At 46.7% G+C, this 17683-nt stretch overlaps 1 long non-coding RNA gene across 1 annotated transcript in view; it reads right to left on the bottom strand.

The window, feature by feature from the left end:
• LOC135313699 (uncharacterized) overlaps positions 1-14201 on the bottom strand; it is a 66316-nt gene extending 52115 nt beyond the window's left edge. The window contains exon 1 of the long non-coding RNA XR_010373237.1: positions 13715-14201. This is a non-coding gene — a long non-coding RNA (uncharacterized LOC135313699). The remainder of the gene's footprint in view (positions 1-13714) is intronic.
• Positions 14202-17683: the final 3482 nt, after the last annotated feature.

Genomic DNA, 17683 nt, shown 5'->3' with positions numbered 1-17683 from the left:
GTCACACCCAAATGTTATTTTTCAACTGCGGGTATTGGGTTTGGCACAAACTCCAGCAAAGCACAGCACAACCAAGGGAGTCCTGAGGAACAAGTGCCCTGTACAGATGGAGCTGCTTTGGGGAAACCTTATTGTTCTGCTACATTTATGCAATCAATTGAACGGGAGCCCAGACTACAACTTATCAGCTGCATAAGGGCACAGGGAGAGCCTGAACGAGGAGGACATAGCAGGACAGTGGAGCTGGCTCCAACAGCCACCACCTCCTCCACCCTGGTGCCCTGGCCCAAGCCGCGCCGGACAAATCCATAGGGGGGCAGCAAACCCTTTGCAGTCATGGGACTTCATTCCCAAAATTATCCTCTTCCAAATTCTCCCTGGGCAGCTGGAGAGCCACACATACACAGAGCACTCTTGGGAAGGTCAGCATGGACTCTGCAAGCTCAGTGCGGGGAAGATGGGCCTGCAAAGTCCCTTTGAACTGGACATGGGTGGCCAGTTCAGCTCAGTGACCCAGCTAGGCGGGGACATCGTGTGTGTGCCCATTGGTAGGGCTAGCGGCGCTCTCGGAAAGTGAGTTGTGCATTACACAGCTGGGTTCAAGTTTCGATATGAAAATGCACACTTCCATGTGAGACTGCCAGAACCCTTTTGTGGTTCAGTGGACGCAAGCTCACTTTGAGAGAATTGGGCCATAGATGGTCCAAGATGCCCAGGGCTTTTATAATTGCATCAATATGGTAACAACACAAGGACAGCCACACCTCAGGGCTTTTATAATTGCATCAATATGGTAACAACACAAGGACAGCCACACCGGCTCAGAGCAAAGGTTCATCTACCTCCATATCCAGCTCCCATGGTGACCAACAACAGAAATGGAGAAAAGAGCATAAGGAAAGAGTGTAAGAAAAGAGCACACGTGGACTTAGTCCACCCCAGGATGCTCCCCTGCCTCCAGAGGTACACAGCTCCAGCCAACTTCGTGGTACCCCATGCTCATATGCTTCCCTCTCACAGCTGCAGCTTTGGCACAAAGCGAGCCTGCATTTAAGAAAGGGGCCAGAACTTGCATTTAATCTGTTCATGTAGATGGAGCTCAGATGCAGAAGCAGGTGAAACTGTACTACAATGAACACAAACCCCTTGCCAATTGTAACTAATTAGCCCCTGAGTGACCCTGAATCTCAGGGCACAAACTTTGTTTCAAGATCCACGCTAACTGTGCCCTTTCTCCTCTCAGAGGTCTCTGGTCAAGCATCCCTAGAAGCTTGCATTTATGCAATGTTGGGCAGGAAGATACCATTGTTGCTGTCTGTATTGTGGTGGTGCCAAAAGCCCCAGTGCCGGCGAGCATTTGCAGAGGCAGTGCTAAAGGACCACTGTGCAGAGAAGACCAAACAAAACACTTTGCTACACCCAGTCACTCAACAAAACTGACAGCCGGATTTGCTCTCTGGACAGGCAAGTGAGAACAGACTAGGAAGGCACACAGGTGACTTACCCAATATCCCACAGGCAGCCAGTGGTGGAGCTGGGATTAGCTCACAACTTTTCCGACTTGTCCCCTCCCAAGCTCCAGCCACACTGTCCCTTTCCTGCTTGATTTTGCTTCTCTCTATCCAGCTGTCTTTACTGAACAGGCTTCCTACAGTGCCTTTTAGGCAGCTGTCAGTTTTGGATGAGTGTCTCCACTCCATCGAATGGGCTGTCCCCTTCTGCGCTGTCCCTGTGTGGGCTGTTAACCCTGATTTCCCACTGAAGTAAATTAGAAAAAAGCAAGACAGATCGCTCCATGGCAGCTGGATGGGAGCTCGCCATCAGTTTTCTCCCCTTTTTCCCCTCTCCACCAACAGCTTTCTTCAGAGACCCTTTTGTCTTCAGCTCCCTCACAGGAAAAAACAAAATTCCTCCTTCTCACTCTACCCTCCTGAAAAAGAGCTAGTTCCCTTCCTCCCAGGTCCTAATCCTCCACTTCAGACATGGGGTAACCCTAGGGAGTGGTGGACAGGTGACAAAGGGCCCACTCTTGTTTCTACTTTTCTCCTTAGTGAGGGGGGAGGCAGAGGGGGAATCAGTCCCACCCATTCCCTCTAGCTGCTCTGTCTTAAAACAGACGTTTCCCCTCCCTCAGCCCCTGAGCATGCTCTCAGGTTGCTGCTCGCCTCCACTAATAGCATCCCAGACTAGACAACTCTATCCCACTTTCTGCAGCTCACCTGCCTGCTCTGGCTACTGCTTGCCTGCGCTCAGGCAAGATTCACAGTTGTTACACCAGTTCCTAAGCTATACTGGGCTCCCAGGGAGGAGAGGAATAAAAATTCCTGGGAAGTGAAGAGAAATTAAAAGGGAGAGGCTTTGGGAGCCGGTTAAGAAATGAGCCTGCAGATGCAGGGAGATGCAGCCCTAGCAGAAGCCAGCCTTGCCAAAAGACCTCTCCATACTAACACTTAGCAGAGGGGTGCCTGGCATCCCCAGATTTATCTCAACCCCTCTGCAGCAGGAATTTACCCAGCCACGTCTCCCATCTCAATTTACTTACCAGCATAGCATCCTTCCCCCAGGATCCCAAACCGTGATGTTTAAAAAGCCTTCTGTCTGGCCCAGCTGTACAGATGCCCAGGATGAATGTAGGAACAGAGGGAAGACTGGTTGACCCTGATATGAAACTGCCTCACTCTGTGGTCAGTGCTGTACTATGTCAGACTAAATTATTTTCATGATTGCTTCTGGTCATAAGGATCTAAGCATTGAGGATAGTGATGGGAGCCCATGCAGAAAGCTCACAAAGCATTTGCCTGAAGATACCTGGCTTGCAATTCTCCAAAAATTTCAAAAGCAGAAAACTGCCCTGAGAAATACTAGAATAACAAACCCCAAGCTCTGAGGTTCAAATAGCAAAGGTTGGGCTAGATAAAATTTTCCTCAGCATTTCTCCCCATAGTGGAGAACAAGGCTAGCTACCTGGCAGATGGGGGGAAACAGCCTCCAAAACTCAGTTGTGACAAAACCTGGGGTTGGATCCAAGAGGAGGGCTGTACAGAGTCCTCTGCAGGAAAGAAAGGTTTATCAAGGTCTTCTCTGTCTATTCCAAAGCTGGTTTTGATTAAAGAAGGAATTACCACCAGTCCCCTTCCCTTGCCCCAGTAACACATAACACACCTTCCCCATTTCCTTCGCTGCCAGTTTGCTCTAATAAAAAGCAGAATTATGCCTGAAAAGCATGTTGCACAAAGATGGACCCACCAAGCACTCACATTTGCCAGCAGTCAGTCAGATGCATGCATACACAAATCCCTTGCTTGCCTGTAAACAAGACAGATCACTTTCTCAGCTGCTGTATATGAATTTCAAGCTGCTGTGGAAGAAAACTCTCTCCTCCCAGGTTTTAGTGCTGCATGCAAGGTGATCTGGAAGGGCAGACTTGCAGAGCTACCTGCCCATGCAAATCCAAAGTCCTGACACCGCCTGGTCTGTGAAATCTCTCCATGGATGCCAGTGGTTTTAATTTCAGACTCTAAAGTTTGAACGGTCTTTGCCTGAACAAATACACAGGTCAACACCAAGCAGAGGTAACCTCACTGGCATACGTGTGACACCTGGCAGTCACCCCAGTATTAGAACAGCACCCCAAATGGTGCAGCATGACCATCATTGAAAGCATGCTTAGTTAAGTTAAGCACTTAAAATGTCATGTTTCTCAGACACCAGCTATTTGACGCATTTATTATACAAAGAATTACCAAGGGGCTGAAAGGAAAGTGAGGGATGGTTTCCTTCGGGGCTCTCCTGAGTAACTACCAGCGGAAAAGCTTTCACAGAGCCAGAGGGAGAGAGTTAAAGCCTTGACAATAGACATTTCTACCATGATACAAGTTTACAGCCTAGGTTATAACTTCTGAAAATCATTCAGCAGCATCTGCCAGGGAGGAGAAGAGAGGAATTAATCCTACTGAATCCAGACCTGATGCCTCTGCAATGCATGGCAGTGAATCAACGACACGGAGAACTGCCTCTAAATTATTCGTAACACTATGACACATGAACGTGGAGCAAGACAACAAAGTGGCATGAGACCTCCCTTGCAAGGAACACCCATGTAGGTGGCAGCAAGCAGCAGGAAAACTTGGCAGGACAATGGGTGCTCCTGTCCCAGCCAGGCAGAGGGAAAGGCAAGGCCTATGAGCCATGCGTGATCCCAAGTGCCACTGCCAGCCCACAGCAGTTTGTTCTCTATGGTCACTAATGGGGCTAGAGGTGCTTCCAGTGATGCAGCAGAGGTGCTCCAGGAGCAAACATCAGCTGAACGGCACAGGAACAAACTCACTGGAGCCATGTCCTCTTGATCAGGGCAGCCTGCAGCTCCTTGTCCCTCGAATACCACCAGCAGAAAAGTAGCTATCCGTCACATGGAGGTGGGGACAATAACTAGAAGGGGCAGTGGCTTGCATGCAAGATAACGGCAGCACTAGGCATCACCAAAACCAACATAAAATAAATATGCATGAGGAAGTTTGCTCTGATCCACTCTTCTGCCCTGGACCTCAGCCCCCTGGTGGGCACAGCCCAGCTATGGCCAGCTGGAGGCTAAGGGAGGAAGGTCGGGGCAGCCCAACCGCAGAGGCTGTGGGTATCCCGAGCAGCCTGAGAAAGCCAACACTCCCTTCCCTCCCATTCTTTCAGGATTCTCTTCTCCAACTCCTTCCCCCTCCACAGCAGCAAGCATATCTTAGCAGTCAGCATATCTCCAAGCCCTCTATCCAGCAAGCTACCTCTTCTCCTGTGGGACAAGCCACACAACAGGCTGAAAAGGGCATTTTTCCCTTCCACCTTTTCTGTAAGCAGGTGGAAATACAGGGTCTTCCCTCTCTTTCATCTCCCAGTTTGATTTTCTTTGCTCTGGTTCTTAGAGCTTGAAGCCAGTGGATGGTTCGTTAAAAGAGAGGGAAAAGAGAGGGAAAATAAGTTATACCAATGCTTGAATAGCTCCATGGCAAGACTCCCTCATGGAAAGCATGACTGAACATAACAGGAAGCAGTCTCTTCCGAGAGCTTTTTTAATCTAGCTACAAAACACGGGTAAGAGTCATACCCCAGGTTTTATTATACTGCCTATAACAAGGGGTATTCTAGGGAGCAATCTAGGCATTTTCTAGGTGCTTGGTTGGTGCCGCTAGCTCCTTACATCCAAATATCATGAGATGTGTTCAAAACACTGAGAGACCAGTTTTAAAGCAGCCCTTTATTATTTAAAACCCCAAAAGACAGACCTTCCTTTCTTTGCCATCTGTTTTTCTGAGGTTTTAAGATTTATGCCATCAAACCCTGCATGTATAAGGGTGGGGTTTGGTTTTTATTTTTTCCTGAGCTCAAACTTACAGGTCTCATATAAATCCTGTGACTTCAGGAGCTTAGCCTTTGGAGAAGAAAAAACACCACATTCAGGAAGATTGCCCCAGAACTGACAACCCTCATTGCTAGCTTACTTCCCAATATATTATTTTGCATCTTTCTGACAGCAGGTCACAGGTTGCTCTAATCATATGGCCACAGCCATCTAGAATGAACAAGCATTTGGAACAAGGTTTTGAAAAGGAACACTCACATACATATATCAGAACAACAAAGTTGACATGTTCACCCAAAACTGTTTCTCTCCTTCCACTATTTCAAGCCACATCATGCACGATAAGATTATGTATGCCACATTCATTCTTTTAGTACCTGGGTGTGCCTAATTTCCTCCCAACATTGTAATTGCACCACTGATAACAGGCTGGACTCTGCTCTCACTCCTGGTACTATCACACCAGACAGCTCCAGATATTGTCCAGCCTTACACTGGTTCAATGAGCATGAAATCCATTCTGCCCTGGGAAACACTGCTAAACTCTCTAGGCCACAAACAGGGCACCAGAGAGCCTTAAACAGTATTAAGCGTTGCTTGAACTTTGTAGTCGATCTTCAGAAATTTAGAGGCAGAGTGTTGTAACAAGAACCGGACAACACAAAGCAGCCGGGCAACACTGTCTCACTCCATAGGTGGAGGATCCTCCCAAAAAAAAGAAACCATCAGGGCACAGAGCCACTGCAGTAATACCTAAACTTAGCATCAGCCGCAGAAAAGGAAAGAAGCTGTGGCTGGGCTGTTTGTGTTCCCCTTTGATCCTTGCCTGACTCTGCAGGAGTCACTGGCAACCAGGAGTAATTTATAATAAGCTTTGGGCTGCTCTGATTTATTCTGAGAGCTGAAGCCAGGTGCAAGGAAGCTAAGTAGCCAGCATTTCTTGGCTTTCACTGGGGGAGAAACACACTAAACATTACAAATCCCCAGTGTGGCATACTTCAGCCTTCGCCTACAATGGGCAAAGAGAGCACAACTTAACATTAAGACAGCAGGTTAAAAGGGACAAGCCTTTTTGCAAGTAGGATGCACCAATTGCTTCTGGGGAGTCCTTTTTCAGGCTGCAAATACTGAACTTGGAACAGCACTCAAATCATGCTGGGGTGTTAGCAACAGAATTGTAAAAAGCACTGAAAAATTAAGGATAAAAAAGAATAACTTTGATGACTTTCAAAAAGAAGAGAATGAGAGGGTTTTTCCCCATGTATTTTCAATTTCCTGAAATGTCACATAAAGAAATGGACAACCCAAAGTTTGTTTCAGAAAGCAGAACTACAGAAGTTATTCATTATCAGTAAGACTGATTGGAAATTCCACTGCTAGCTTGTTTTTTTCTTCCACTTACAAATTGTTCACAAACTGGTCCTAATTTTTCCCAAGTGAATCTACAACTTTCAAAAGTATACCCCTGTGGGTGAGGAAGTCCACAAACATAATGGGTTAGCACTACCTAACTCCCTTTGACTTCTTTGAGTAACTCAGCCTTCATCAGCCCATTGAACAAAACCAGCTGCTCTCTTGGGGTTACTCACATGCTTTCCACTTGGATTTTCACTTTTTGCTATTCAGGGCATGTGTCTGTTCATCTGTGCTACATGGTTTGATTCTACACCTCAACTGAATGACCAAAGGCTTTTAAAGTAATAGAACAAGCAAGGCTGAATGATGAAGAAGTCACTTGCAGTTCACATTTTTTTGGACAAAACAAGCTTTTGTGCTAAAGTTTGCAAAGCCTTTTAGATTCATAAACATTTTCCCCGCTGCCCAAAGGTCATCTGCATACTCATAAATAACCAATAATATAACTCTTTGGAGACCAGCAAAGCCAAGTCAAACTGAGAGTTTGCCAACATGTCCACAATACTGTTTATTCCATTAGTGCACCAGACCCTGCACCAGAGCACTTGACTCTGCCCCTTCAAAATGAAACTTAAAAAAATGAAAAAAAAAAAAAGATAAATCAAGATCCATCTGAATAAGTCAGAACACCATGTGATGGCTGTCCCCCTGTAGACCACTCTGCAGCATGTACTTCCACCAGCCTGTATATAAAGATATCAAACCATTCAGTCTATAAACCCACTTTATTAGAAATACTAGCATCCTGCCTCAGTGGATTTGAGGATCTCTTTTTTTTTTTTTTAAGTTTTAATTCAAGTCTAGCTCCAACAAAACAGCAATGTTACAATATTTCAGAAGTGAGTGGGTTTGATTCCAAAAGGCAGAGGGAGGGAAGATCGTAAATGGGAACAGCTAAATCTTTTCGCTTTCTTTCCTCAGATCCATTGCGAAATCTTTCTCCAAAACATAAGATTCAAGTCAAGTTGCCATGTTTTAAACAAACCACGGTGTGTTATTGTACTATGCTTCTCAAACAGGGAATGTAGGTCAAGAACTTCCGGACCTCTCAGATTTTAAGGTATACAAACTCTGGCAGCATTGCTATCTGCACTTTTTCTTTTCCTTTTCCTTCCTTTCCCCCTTTTTCTTTCCTTCCCCCCTCCCGCTCCTGCTTTTTTCTCTCCAATCTGTTCCCTTTCCCCTTCCCTTTCCTTTTCCCTTTCCTTCCCTTCCCTCTTGCTCTTGCTTTGTGTTTTCCCTTCCCTTCCTTCTTCCCTTTCTCTCTCCCTATACTATCCTAACACTGGAAAGCAGCTGCAAGCTGCAGCTTCAAATAAAATGCTCTGAAAAGCTCCATTATGTTTATCAACACAATTCCATTCTTGGGTTTTCATCCAGTAGGACACAAAACAAGTATTCAAAAAATGCATATATGTGTGCAGACAAGCATGCATAAATATATGCATGTACATACAGCATGAGAAAACACATGAAAAGTGTGTTTGTGCGCATGTGCTTATGCTTGCATAATTTCTTTTTATTTTGCAGCCTTAGGGAAATTTGCAGGCTGGATGCCACAGGTTGGCTCTGTGAGTTACGAACCATGTCAGTATGAATAATGGAGGCAGGCAATTCTGCCAGAGGGTCATGGAACAGCAAGTGCGTAAAAAGGCAAGATTGTCCAAGAAGTACACGCAATATCGGCTGGGGTTTGAAATACACTGCCAGACAGAGACCAAGATCAAGTTGTAGACCCTAAGGCCAGGAGAAGCATGATGCCCATTTTTGCTGACCCCATGCAAGGGTGTGAATTACAGATTGCTAGCCAGGAATCCCAGCAGCTTTTTCCCAGCAACTGAAAGTACAAAAGCACTTAAGCAGGTGTTTAAAGTCAGGCTGTACCTCGGATGTTGTAACAGACTGTTCTTGGTCTCACTGAGCTGGAAAATCAGGGCCAGATCTTCTGCTGATGAAGCCCCCTTGATTTTAACTGTTTGCTGGACTATAACTTACACGAAGATCCAGGCATAATACAGATACCCAATACAGTGGCTGACAGTTGGAAAGGAATGACTGTGTAAACAGGTGATAGGTTCTTCCTCAGCCTTTAAATGTTTTTTTTTCCTGGAAACTGTTTTCTTACATATCTTTACTCCAGCTAGTGAAAGATGAACACACTTCACTCAGTATTTCAAACCACTGCAACAGCATATGTTTGAGAGTTCAGCATAAACCTTCTTGAGCACAAAGTTTGCACATGAAAAGTTGGAAAAAGTGGTAGAGAAAAACACCAAGGAAAGGTTAGCACAAGAAATAGAGCAGAGAGAAAAATCCAGATGAAAAAATACATTCAGTCTATACAGTATTATACCCACAAAGGATGTTATATGCCAGTAGCTAGAAGTGCCAAAATCCAGGTTATTCAGTAGTAGTAACTGGCTCCCCTGAACATGGTCATTGTGACACAGCCAGTTTTTTCCACAGGACACCCCAGATCATTCTTCCCTGGTCCCCATCCAGATCTGAATTTTTCTGCCTGTCTCCTACAGCCTGTCCTTGTTCTGCCTCCTTCTGTGCTGCTGCCTCCACAACTGAATTTCTTGTTGTCTTGGACTTGGTCTTTCTTGAATTTTAAACCTCTGCTTACCACCCTGACGTTACTTGCCCCATCAACAGCCTCAGTTTCTTTTCCTTCTCACGTGTGGTCTCCCCATCTCTCAGTCTTACTTTGTCTTCCCATCCTTCCAGTTCCTTTCCTGGTATCAGCCTCCTCTTCCCTGCTGGCTTTCAAGTTGCAGACCTCCTGCCCGTCCTCCCTTCCCTCTTTGTCTTCCCGTGCCAGGCTTCTTGGGTTTATCTGCTCCCTTTGCTGCCTTCTCCACCACATTCAGCTCCCAGCATTCCCTCTGCATTTGAAGTCTAGCTGTGTACCTCCTCCCTGCCCTCCTAGACACCAGCAGAACTAAAGCCACCAAGATCACAGGAGAGACAGACAGCTTTTTCACCTCCTCCCTAGCATCATGGTACCATAAGAGTCATTAGGAAGGTTCATGGATGAAATACACCCTCTTGCTTTTGGGATAAGTGCCACAATGATGCACTATTCAAGTGGAATCATCAAAGTATTTACCAGACTTTCACCACCATGAGCAAACTGAGATATCTTTTTGTTTTTCTTTTCTCCAAACCATATAACACAGCTGAAAACAACCAGGTTTTCACAGACACAGCATCAGGCTCTTCTTCAACCTCAGAGGGTTGACCTCATCTGTCTAAAAATGACGAGTCTACTTTAAACCATTTTTCTAAACTCTATCTGTCATTAACCTCCAGGATGCAATTCATTTCACTTCTATTAGGTACCTACTTTCAGATGGGCTGATTGAACACTCCCACCTTTCTCCAGAGAGGATGAAGGAAGCTAAGCTCAGATGAATTACCTGGAACGAACGCCTAACAAACAGCAAGCATTAAAACGAGGTGAGCTCCAGCTCCCTGCAGTTCCTCAGCAACATCTCAGACTCTCATTCAGGAGGAGGAAATCAGAAAAGTGCCTCAGTGAAATCACACACACACAAAATCTTGGTTTTTGTCTTTTTTCAAACATGGAAGAAAAAAAATCATTCTTTCTCCTGATTTTGTCCTTGGAAATGGCCAAACCATTTCAGATGACACCATCCCAAGAAAAATCTAGCCTGAGTCACACATGTGGCACCAAAAATGCCAGAGAGAACAGTTACAGATTGGCAATGTCATAAGCAACTGAATACATGGTCTTACGATAGGAAGTGTTGAATAACTTCCCAGGAGGTACTAGTCCCATCTATACTTCCAGTAGGATACAGGGAGGCAACTCTCCCTTGCCTTGATTTGCAATTGTTCTTCAATGCACTGTATGTAACATCCATTTCTCTTCAGAGAGGAGAATGTGGTGTGAAGACAGTTGCAGCTTCCTTTAAACAACTGTCCCTTTCGGGGCAGGGGGGGGAGAGAAGGGGGAGGGAGAGTCCCTAACAAACTTGGAATTCAGTTACAAGGAAAAATGTGCCTGAAAAGCTACTTTCCAAAGCCAAGAGCTTCACAGGATTGAACAGTTCTTCCAGCACTACAGCATATACAGATACATATCACTCACAGTAACATTCTACAGGCTCCGGACTCCACCGCATTACCGGGCAGGCTTTCCGACAATTAATGAGGGGGCTGTCAAGTGTTTAAAACAGATCACAGTGACTCCTTCCAACACAGCCTGCAGAGGTGCACAGCACATCTGCATACTTCGGCATGGGGAAAAGAGCAAGTTTTGTTTCTTGTATGAAACTAAAAGATAGTGAAACCAAGGAAACAACATTTCCCCTACTCCTTTCTGAGCTAAGTCAGTAAAATAGGTAAGGAAACGCAGCATTGCAGGCTCACTCCGCCTTCAGCTTCACTGGGAGAGGAGTTCCAGCCTTAACCTCAGGTACCTCAGTGGGGATGGATTTACCAGATACTCAGCATTACTTTGCAGCACTTGGGCTCATCAGCAACACAGGCACTAGCCAGGTGAAGCCATGGGAAACTTACTACTAGAATCAATGCAAAAAAGTGAAAGAGCGAGAAAGAGCCCACTTTGGTGCTACATGTAAATGGTGCCAGGGATACCCCAGTAAAATACCCTGCCATGGTAGTGAGTCTCATCCATGTCTTCACTGGGTATCTGTCTCTTGTTACCAGTAGGAAACAGAAGAGAATAAGCTATATACAATCTGGGAAGCCCACAACATACTGGGCACTTCTGGATGCCACCAGACAAAACCATAAAGCTTTACACATGCCTTACCAAGCTAAGACAGCCCTGATCTTCAATGGCAGCTGCCTACAAGCTGCTCTGGCAGCCAAGTCTCAGCTCCCAGCCTTCTTATCCCAACAGCATCTACCGTAATAGGTCTTGTTCAGTCAGAAGCCCTTCTCTATAAGAAGGGACACCCAACACCACTACAGGGGAAGCTGAAGATGTTGGGAAATCCTTAGATGCTGGCTCACAGCAGGCTTGAGATACTTTTGCTTCACAATAACAGAGCAAGGGCAACAGATGTGTGACTAACAGTCCTGAGAGCTGAGTTGGGTGAAAGCAGTAGGTGCCAGGAAGGAAGGGACCCACCAACAAGATAGGCTCGCAACTAATGAAAAATCTTTGGATGTAGCCATTGCTAAGAAATCCTTTTTGGAGGAATAAACCTGTTCTGTTAGCAGCCTTCACCTAGCAACCTCAGCTCCACCCACTCTGAAGCATTCACCTTGGAAGATGTGGCCTTTGACAAGCAAAATACCAGACACTTCAGGTTTTAGTGCAAGCCCTCCTGCCTTGGAAAGAGCTGATGAAGGTCCCATTGTACTCCTGGGCCTGTGAGCTCCAAGACCTCATGCCTGTGGCTTGGTAGTACGTAGGTCTGCCTATAGCAGCCATACTCCTCTGCCTCTCCCCTTCTCCCTGCAATCCCACAGCCCCCTGGAGGAGTCCTCTGACTCACACAGGCACTTCCCCCCATCCCCCCCCCCCCCTTTTCCCCTGCGTAGTTTGCTTGCTGACGTCCAGAAAAGGTTTTTTTCCTACTGGAAAACAGACAAGGCAGCTCCCAAGGGCTGCCAGCTGCAAGCACGGGATCACTTGCCATCCCCATCTTGTCAGCTGGTGACACAGCTTATGATGATTTTTTGGGGGTGTGGGGATAGGGTAGAAATCAGGCATCGGGATGCCAGGGTGATTCTTCAGAGAGTGGAGCAAGCTCTCACAGGCCGTGCCTGGGAGGCACATGCAAGCACACGTGGTGGGATTTGGGAGCTGACTGACACCATGCCTGCCCAGCAAGAGGGTGCCTCTGGATCACAGCCTTCATGGCACACTCCAGGGCAGCACTAGACCATCCCCTTCCCAGTTCTGCTGTCCAATTTGTTCTCTGACTTTGGAAGAGATGCAAAAGGGCTAGATCACCACTACCTTGCTCAAAGACACTGTTTGCTCACCTAAATGTAAGCCCAGATCTCTCTTCACCATGCTGTAGGAGTTGCCTGGAAGGCACAAGAGCCACATGCTATGTCTATGTACCACTATTTGACATCTTCAAGCCTTCCAGTCCCAGCTCTGCTCTGGTTTTCACCTCCTCCTACACTTCCCTGAAAGGAATTACCATTATCCAAAACCAGGGGGCTGTAGGAAAAGCCAACACACTCATTTTACATGTCTTTAAGCCTCTCTTTTTTTTTTTTTCCTTTGGTAATCGTTCCAAACTCCCCTTCTTATCATCTCTGGGTCAGGGAGGTCTCCCTACATCACATTGCTGAAGTCAGGGGACCCCCTTTGCCTCCCAGAAGGTGTGCAACTGGCTCCTCACACCTACACTGGGGAAATTCACCCAGTTGAGTGGACAAAAACTCAGCAAGGGCAGAATGGTTACAAAGGCCAGGCACTCACTGAGTTTTGCTGCCAAGCTCCATCATGAGTGTCCCAGGGCAGGTCACTGTCCTGAAGATCACCCCTTGGTTCTGTTCCATCAAAAGCGTATGATGAGCTGGAGGCAGAAGGAGGTCTCCCCTCATTCCCATGGGGGCTTCATCCCAGTCCCTGCCCTGCCATACTAGAGGAGCACAGGCTGCACCTGAGAGGCTGTTGGGAGAGGACTGCCTTCCCAGCCCTGCAGCGTGGGCATGCATACCACAAGGGAGGCTGTCCCTCCTCAACAACAACCACCCAAAAAAAAAAAAAAAGGGTAATTTTTCTTCCTCTTCCCTCCCCCCCTGCCCTTCCAGAAAGTCTTGGTTTCATCCCACCGTGGAACGAAAACAAATGCTCTAAACCGCAACATTTTTCACGAACCGGAATTTCTTGCAGTCTAGCCAGCCTTAGTGGATCAATACCAGGCATTTCTTTCCTCCTCTGCTCTGGCGTTTCCCTTCCAGCCTCCTCCCCCCACCCCCCACCCCACTCACCAAGGGGAATAAGGGAGCCGGAGGTGTTGAACAGAGGAGTCGGGAACACTCCAGCTCAGTTTTAAAAGGGACAGAAAAAACACTGGCGTCAGCCGCAGCACCAGGGCAGGCACTGAGACCTTGTTTTGGATTTCACAGAGACTATCCCTGGGGAAAGCTGTCTTTTTTTTTTTTTTTTTGGTCTCTTCTTTTTTTTTTAATGCATGGTTTTGTTTGTAAGTTAAAAGTCTCAGGATCTGCAGTCTTTGAAGCATGGTCAGCCTGCCAGATGGAATTAGTCAGTCGGAAATCCCAGGCAGATGAAGCGGCATGGAAGGACAGTGTTTTTCTCATTTACCAGGAAAAACTCTGTATCGACCCCCACAATTCAGCTGGAGAGCTCCCCGGGACCCCAAAAGCAGGCAGGACTGAAGAAAGGAAAGCAAGCAGAGGGCCAAACCTTTCACGTACAGAAATCGCTGTGGTACTGCTGAAGTCAATGGCCCCAAGCAGATTTACACTGCTCAAGATCCAGCCCAGATGTTTTTGCTGGTACTTGCCTGAAGCTATAAGATGTGAGCGGAGTTTCCTCTGCTTAAAAGCGGTGCTGAATTTGGCTGTCCTCGCCCCTGACTCATACCATCTTACCACCATGGCCTGTCTTGAGTCTTCCTATTCGTGGACTCCTCAAGGTGAGCACTCCCTCTCCCAGGCATAACAGCTTCCTTTCTCCCATGTTCCTAAGTCAGTCTTTGCCTTCCTTCACACATGCCCTCGTCTCACTTCTGAGCCCAGGAACCCAAGCACCATCTTTGAAGCTTTACCAATCCATTTTCTCTTCTCTCCTTTGTCTTTCTTTCATGAGCCCACCCTTCACTGCACCCCATACCTCTACTATAAGCTTCGAGTCATTCCTCAGGCAGTCCCCTGACAAAATTACGCTTGGAGAACATCCACTTATTTCCACATCATCCAAACCACCACCCAAGAGGAGAGTTAGTACCGCTTGTTCCAAACATGAAATGCATGGATGACAGCCCATCACAAAAAACAGAGTGACATCAGTAGATGTGGGAAGAGCTCACAAGTGTTCAACTGGAGCTGACAGCCTGCTTATAAGAGACCACTGCTAATCACTCACCAGCTGAGACCTCAACTTCATTTCTCACAAGGGATAGAAGGGGCAGAGAGGCTTGTTGTGGAGTTGGTGTACCATAATGCTATCAGAGCAACCAAGTAGTGCTATCAAAGGAACCATGCAGACCCATGCACAGAAACAGTCCATTTTGCCTCCAGACTCTCCAAATCTCTCAGCAGCATGACAGTTATAGCAACAGGGAGGTCCAAGCAGCACACCGCTAGACATGGTGCTCAAATACTTGAGGATGGGACTAAACAAGGAGTAATGGATCTCTGAGTCAGGTCTTTTTTAACAAGGCAACAGGCAATATCTCAAGAGCAACAAGCATGAGGCAAACAGCATCTGCAATTAGTACTGGCATATTATTAGTAACTGAGCAATCAAAATCAAGGCCAGTTTTTGAAGTCTTTCTTCTTCAAAGCCTTTCTGCCTGCAAAGGCAAAGGTAGATGGAGCAGCAGAGAGGGGACATAATCATACTGCAGGTGGGTCCTAGCACCAAGAACCCAAGCTGCACTTTATCACCCTAGAAAGGCAGTGTACCCAAGGGGCTAACTGCAAAGTCTGGGAGAGCATTCAAGGCACAGGGGTGAGCCTCAAGATCTGTGCTGACAAACCTGGGGAAATTACTGCTTCAGGATTTTGGCTGAGTCAATATAGCACAAAGTGAGTCCAAAAGGATTAGTACTCCAGATTAACCAGAGCACAAGGCAAGATACATGAAGCCCAGCCATCGCCTGTGATAACTGCAGGGAGGCCAGTGTGCAACCAGAGTGAGAAGTGCATATGCTCATGTAAGACTGCACAGGGTATACCAGTTGCATTAGATTGCAGAGTACTTTGACTGCCAGCTGAAGCTAAAGAAGGATCTTCCTTTCTAATACCATATAACTGACCGGTGAATTGGGCACCCCCTTCCTTTAAAGAGCAACATTACTCTTCACAGAAGAGGCACACCATGGACTTTTCCTGCTACAAACACTTCCACATTCCTGAGCAGATGGGCATAGGGGACATAGGCACATAACAACCCAGAAATCCTGAAGCAGGTGTTCTCTTTCCCCACCTCCTAATGGCAGTCCCTGTAGAAAAGACTCATCTTGCTACCATGTGAACTAGGATACTGTTCATCTCAAATAGGAAGAGCTCAAAATGATCACACGGACCTTCTCCACAAAGGATAAGATTTTGCCCACCCTGTCCAAACTTCAGTATCAGCCAATCACTGACAAACATCTCTACTGTCATACTAGCAGCAGCCAGTCTGTGGGATAAATGCTGGCTGTTTGCAGGGGTGAACATCTTCCTTCCAGCTCCTAACACCCCCCATACCAGGTTCCCAGAACTTCCTGGCACATCCGCAGCGTAACACTGCCTTGTGGTGACTAAATGCAGCTCCAGCCAACTGAATCCCCACACCACAAAGTCACCTGTACCCCTGAGAAGGTAAAAAACCGATGCCAAAGAGTTAGAACCAACTCACAGCCATTGCAAGCACCATTTTTTCTACTGGCAAACACCACAAAACCCACTAGCAATCAAGACCAGTCAAAGCAAACCAAGCTTATTTCCTCTGTTCAGAATACATGACAACTCAGCAGCTCCATCCACCTTATTCCATCAGGTCTATCCATGAGCCCAAGCTGCTGCTTCTTCACTTCCTTGCTTCTCACTGTGCCTTCTCTAGGCCCCTACTGTGCCATTGCTCAGGCCTGACTAGTTCTGGATCTCCAAATACTGACTCCAAGCACAGACAACTGTTTTAGAAAACCTCAATCTTTAAAAAAGTGAAAGCAGATCTCCAAAAGAGTCAATGGTGTGCAGCTGACAGCTGGGCTATTTGCTAGGAGTAATCTCTGAGCAAGCAATGCATGCTCAGGTTGGATAGAGCAGAAGCTGGACTCCCACCTTTTGATTACATACATGTTGCTCAGAAAGGTATGCCACCATAGAGCACAGCGTTTGGCTTTCACCATTGTCACACCTCCCCTCCACCCTGCAGCCTCCCCACACACGGAGTCCATGTACACACACTGGGGTAAACCACGGCTGGGCAGGGGCTGCTCCTACCAGCCAGTGGAGGGGCCCACATGGGCTGTGTTTTGTCGCTGCAAACAGAAGGGGACCAGGGAGAGCAGCAGTGATTTTATTTACTGGAGATCTGGCCCCATTATGTACTATTTTGTGCATATTTAAGGGATGCTATGAAGCTGCCAACATGGCCCAGGGCTGGGCAGAATATGAGTAACCCTGGTTTAGAGGAAGAGGCAACAAAAGAACCTAAGAGAAGTCTGAAACCAGGAAAACAGGCTTGTTTATGAAGCCAAAAAGAGAGTGCAGCATATTCCAAGGCCAAGGGAATTTTTCTCCCAACGTTACTTTGCCTTGGCTACCTGGCCACTCTCACATAAACAATGGAGACACACCAAGAAAGCAAGGCGACTTCACAGAGGTTATAAAAATATCACTTGTGCAATTAGACTGAATCAAAACTCATGACTTTCTGGTTGGAAGGAATGCTTGTGTTTCCCCTCTCATTTCTTTTTCTCCTCTAACTTTTTTTTTCCTCGTAAAAATCTAGATAAACAAAAGCCCTAGGATATTGGATGGTTCCTTGCATATTGTTTTAAAAGCAGAAACAACAACAACAGCAGCCACCGTGGTGAGGAGAATTGTCTGCATCTGGCGCTGTGTAGCCCCTGTTTTTCTCCATTTGCAGGAGCTGTTCTCACCCTTGCTCTGCCCCACACAATGTTTGTCCATGCGTCCCATCCCAGGACATGACAAGGCACCGTCATCTTGTTAAGTGCCTCCCTGCTTCTCCCACAACCGCGGCACTGCTTTGTCAGT

This window comes from Phalacrocorax carbo, chromosome 5, assembly GCF_963921805.1.
Source record: "Phalacrocorax carbo chromosome 5, bPhaCar2.1, whole genome shotgun sequence".
NCBI lineage: Eukaryota > Metazoa > Chordata > Aves > Suliformes > Phalacrocoracidae > Phalacrocorax > Phalacrocorax carbo.
This window is presented reverse-complemented; position numbering and strand designations above follow the sequence as displayed.